Genomic DNA, 5,027 nt, shown 5'->3' with positions numbered 1-5,027 from the left:
CGAATTACAGGCGTTTCAGGTCACAGAAGTGTTCACGGGCTATGCCGGCAAGCTGGTGAACAAAGAGAACATTATCAAGGTTTACACCAGGTATGTCAAACTGGCGGCCCGATTCTGGATGCGGCCCGCAAGAGTATTTTGAGAATTGCTAAAAGCACTGCAAACCCTAAATCTGTTATTACTATTTGTCAAAGTGTATTAAATTTTCCAGAGAAGGACAATCCTTTTGTTGGTATATGGAAACTAACATGAATGTACCCATAACATCTCATAAACTTATTTTACACTAACGTACATATCAATCGAGACCTTTAAGAATCATTGAATCGAATGCAAGCTCAGTCGTATTATGTTTCGATTAAATTCTGAATATTAGCATAGTTTTGTGCACATTCGATTGCGCATTCTGTATGGAAAAATAGATTTGCGTCAACTGTCTACAAACGAAAAAGAAATGAAAATAACTTGATACACACACTAGGAAACTTCGCAACAACTAGTGATGGATTGTCGGAATCGCATCCACGGCTCAAAACCATTTCCGATTTTAGCTATTCTTACTCCGAATCCGGCCAAAATCAAACCAACAGTTCCGTTCGGTGCCGTCCGAAGCCTATCTTCTTCTTTTCTTTGGCTCAACAACCGATGTCGGTCAAGGCCTGCCTGTACCCACTTGTGGGCTTGGCTTCCAGTGACTAATTGATTCCCCCCATAGCAGGATAGTCAATCCTACGTATGGCGGCGCGGTTTATTTGGGGATTGAACCCATGGCGGGCATGTTGTTAAGTCGTACGAGTTGACGACTGTACTACGAGACCGGCTCAATCGGCTACGGTCCGAAGCCTATAGAGCCGTTTAAAGCCATTCGGAACCGTTGGAGTCATCTGTTGTCCCACCGAATTTGACAATCTCCATGCCCCCGACTGCCGAGTAAAGGATTCATTCGGCTTCGATTTTTCCGACCTTAGAATGTTACATCATTGATATTCGATTGGAGCCACTTCTGTTTTTTGTCATAATCATGCCACCATAAATGTTAATAAAAATGATTGTAGCCAAGTTGGAATTATTTGTACCCAACATTCTGCAAGACGAATTAATGTAATTTCCAACCTCCCCAAAAATCAAAACCAAAATGATATGATTACGTTTAAGCCTAAAGGATTTAGATTAAGGATAAAAATAATCTAAATGCCGAAGCCATGCAATACAAAGCTTATTAATAGATTAGCTCACACAGTCCTCAATTCCTCAATTCGCGAATCATCTCCCTTCAAGTGTCAAAAACAGATTTGCCGATCTGTATAGGAACACACACCACGACTCTTCGTCAGATAAAATTATCGTAATTTAAAAAAAAGTTATAAGAAATGAATATATCACCAGAACACTTGGAACTTGGAAATTAGCAAAAAATAATGTTTCAACACGTGTTATTACAATTTTTCTCTTGATCTGTCAAAACATTGCAAGCAAATATTTTTGTTATTCATCCAGTGATGGATAGCTCGGATTGCTTGAAAAAGATTCACTACAGGCTGCTAGACTTCTCCTACTTCAGTGAAAAAATGTGTTTAACAGATATTTTCTAGCAGAACTGCCGTAAGAGAACGCGAGTAATGTAAAATGTCCTTTTTTAGTAATAACGTAGAAAGTACATTAAAAAAATTTTCTCATGTAAAAAATAGCACATATAAAAATAACAACGCGAATTTGTACATAATAAACGATTCCAGATAAGAAGCGAGGAGTACACAAAAATTGAATTTGTTTAACAATAAAAATGTAAAAAAGTATTTTACATAAATATTGGGGTATATTTTCCATTCCCAACTTTGCGGCCCGCGAATCACTGAACATTTGTACTTGCGGCCCTCTGATGAAATGAGTTTGACACAGCTGGTTTACACCATGCTCATGAACGGCAAACTCGACCAACTGACGGAGATTGCCTTTTGGTCATGGTCGGTACGATCGAGAATTTTGGGAAAACGTATTAAAGCGTCTGGCCAAGGAACCGGCCTAAGAATCCGGTCGACTCAAAAAGATAAAGTAGGCAGTTTTCCAGTAGTTGCGTCGGCGTTCGAATTCGGTTGGAAAACGATCAAGCAGAGCTCTTCGGATGTGAACTCACTTCAGCGGCACCTCCTCATTCACTGTGCTGTTAGTGTAATAATTTTAATCGAATCGATGATATTCTTAGCATACGAGGCGTGTAATTTGTTAGTTTCTCCATAGTGCAAATATAAAAAGATGTTTTGTAGATGGATGAAAAGGTAGATAGTTTTTGTTTTACATCCTGGTTTTATTATTTTCATATCCGAAAGCACTAACTCTAGACAAAGCCACCAAATTCCTGCACCTTTCATAATCCACCTTTGGCGCAATTGACACCGCGCACGGGTACGGATTTTCTAACGGGCACGGCATGCTGACACCTAGCGTCTATCCACTGCCACCAACAACAGCCCGTGTATCCGCCCCCGGAGATCATCATTAACATAGGATTCCCGTTACCATCAAACAGCGTAAAATTGGTCATCTGGACAAGAAACTTAGGTAATGTCCGCTAAAAGTCGTACTGACTCTTCCTTCCCTCCTTCCAAATCGCCTGAAATTCCATTGCCGGCTGTTTGTGGGTCTAAGTGTTTTTCTAAAGTAATTAATAAATACATTATGAAGCGGTAATCTTTACATGTGCACTGCTTACGAGAGTTCATACATAAACGTTTGGATCAGCAAAATGAGTCTGGCAATATATGTAGGATGCGGGATCATTTAACCAGCTAGCAGAACCGACTACTGCTTGTAATCATATGCACATGGTTAATAAAACACCACTCGCCCGCGCCACGTATATTCTAAGTCTATCGCGATAATAAAATACCAAAAAATCACGACAAACTGATTGACCAGAAGTTGGTTACCAAAATATCACCAATCAGATCAGACGTCACAACGACCATGTGCGTCTTACCCCTGATCATCGCACATGTGTACGTGAACCGAAATGAATTTCATTTCAATCACGAGTGCTCGTGATAGAACCAGTGACATTTCGAAATTGATCACAGACAAACAAAGTCACGTCAAAGTGACCGACCAAGAGGTGGTTGCTGCAATGTCACCAATCTGGTCACACGTCACAACGACTATGTTCATCTTGCGTCTGATCATCGCACTTGTGTACGTGAGCTGATTTGAGGTTCGTTTCAGTCATGAGCGTTGGTGACTGAAACAGTGATATTTTACAGTGCTGCTCCTGGTCCAGAAAATTTCATAACAGTGATTGACTAAAAGTTTATTCCCAAATTGTCACCAATCATACCACTCGTTACAACCACTTGAGAATTTCACCTGTGATAATCGCAATTGAGTACGTGACGCTGACAAGGTTTTTGATTCACTCAGTTTTTTTTGTGATATTGATGGTGACATTTTGCAGCACTGCACATAACCACTGCACATAAGGTAGGAAGATAGATGAGAGGAGGAGGAGGAGGAGGAGGGGCTATAAACACGTACGTAAATAAAAGGGGGCAGGGCGCGCGTGTGAGCGAGAACGCGGCAGCATACGAGAGATTTTTTTCTTTCTCTTTTGTAGCATTTCGGCACCCGAGCCTAACTTCGGTAGGAACTGCCTATCAAAGTTGATACACCTTCGGTAGAGAACTTCTGTCGAAGCTATATCGAAGCAAATTTACTTCGAAAGAGCACGGTTTGGTTGGTTGGGACAGGGCTTATACCACGAACGTACCCGAAAGGTATGCATGCTTCACCCATCACCCAGATAGCAAAGCCGAAGGCCTTTGTATGGGAGCCATCGCGCTGATCAAGGCTCACTTTTTCGCGCGCATAAAGCAAAATGTGCGCGTAGGCGAAAAAAACCCGAAAGCGCTTCGTGTCCTCTCTCGTGTTTCTAGTTTTATTCTCTCTCGCCTGTCATCACTCTCTCCTAGTTTTTCGGATTGAAATGAGAATTCACTCTCTTAATTTGGTTGCGGCAGTCTAGCTGCTTCACACTCTTTATTATCTTCTTTTTGCAGTTCCCACAAGAGGATTCACACATGTGTTCTCACATACTTACATACACACACACGGTGGTTGGAAGCCTGGTGCGGTTGTTTCCAATTCTGTCTTTTCTTCTTCCCTCTTCACACCGCGCTGGAGCCCGTGGTGGTGCGCGTGTTCATCCTGCTTGGTTCAGGAAAGATGTCATCAGATTTGGCGCGCCTCAACCGCGGTGTTGTATGAAGGCTATTCATGAAAATACACAATTAATATACACACTTTGTTAAAAAGATTAAACTTCATTTAAAGATGTCACAAACTTACCTTTGTGCTTGAGGATCAATTGAAACTTGAACGCCTGTGCACACAGTGTCACACTTTTTAAGTAGTTTGAGGAACAGCTAGCGGTAGCAGCGGCACACCTCTGAAACTTGTAATGTGCAAAACATTGCATATTGGAATAATATTAGAATTAGAATAAATGTCACATAGCACTAGACACTTAGAAAAGGACACTTACCCAAACAATTAGATGATAAAAATTCGTCCTCCGATGAAGCAGAAAGAACACCGCGGATGGCGCAGTATGGAAAGTGTTTCACGCAGGAAAAATAGTTCACGCAGCAGAGCACACTGAAGTCGATCTTTGGCTTGGATGGAAAAGAGCAAACACCCTGATGAGTGCGATGGAAGAAAATGACGTATGTTCAACAGGGATGGGTAGAATCCAACACACGAAGTGTGCAGGATAATTCTCTTCGTGTGGCAAGAGAGAACCCAACAGTCAAAAGCCGAAGATTTTATATTGACCTTTCACTTTTTCTATCTGTCTCTCGCTCTAATTTGAGCGATTTTCCCCTGATGAGTGTCCCCGAGCCTCCTCGTGTGGTTGTTGTTGTTGGAAGTTGAAGCCGAAACCCCCTCGTGCGCTGCCAAAATCAGCGAAGAACGAAATCGAGTGGCTCAAGCGAAAGAACGAAAAAAATGATGAGCGAGTGTGCTGTGACAAAAACACA

General features: G+C 41.7%; 1 long non-coding RNA gene across 1 annotated transcript; it reads right to left on the bottom strand.

Annotated features, from left to right (window-relative positions):
- Positions 1-2,284: 2,284 nt before the first annotated feature.
- Positions 2,285-3,455, bottom strand: LOC133393187 (uncharacterized). Its single transcript, XR_009766006.1, has 2 exons — positions 2,723-3,455; positions 2,285-2,653 (listed from the first exon to the last, which is right to left on the bottom strand). It is a non-coding gene; the product is annotated as an uncharacterized LOC133393187 (long non-coding RNA).
- Between the last annotated feature and the right edge of the window lie 1,572 nt (positions 3,456-5,027).

Source organism: Anopheles gambiae, chromosome X (genome assembly GCF_943734735.2).
Source record: "Anopheles gambiae chromosome X, idAnoGambNW_F1_1, whole genome shotgun sequence".
NCBI classification, from domain to species: domain Eukaryota; kingdom Metazoa; phylum Arthropoda; class Insecta; order Diptera; family Culicidae; genus Anopheles; species Anopheles gambiae.
The sequence above is the reverse complement of the archived record's forward strand: the minus strand, read 5'-3'. Positions and strand labels throughout refer to the sequence as shown.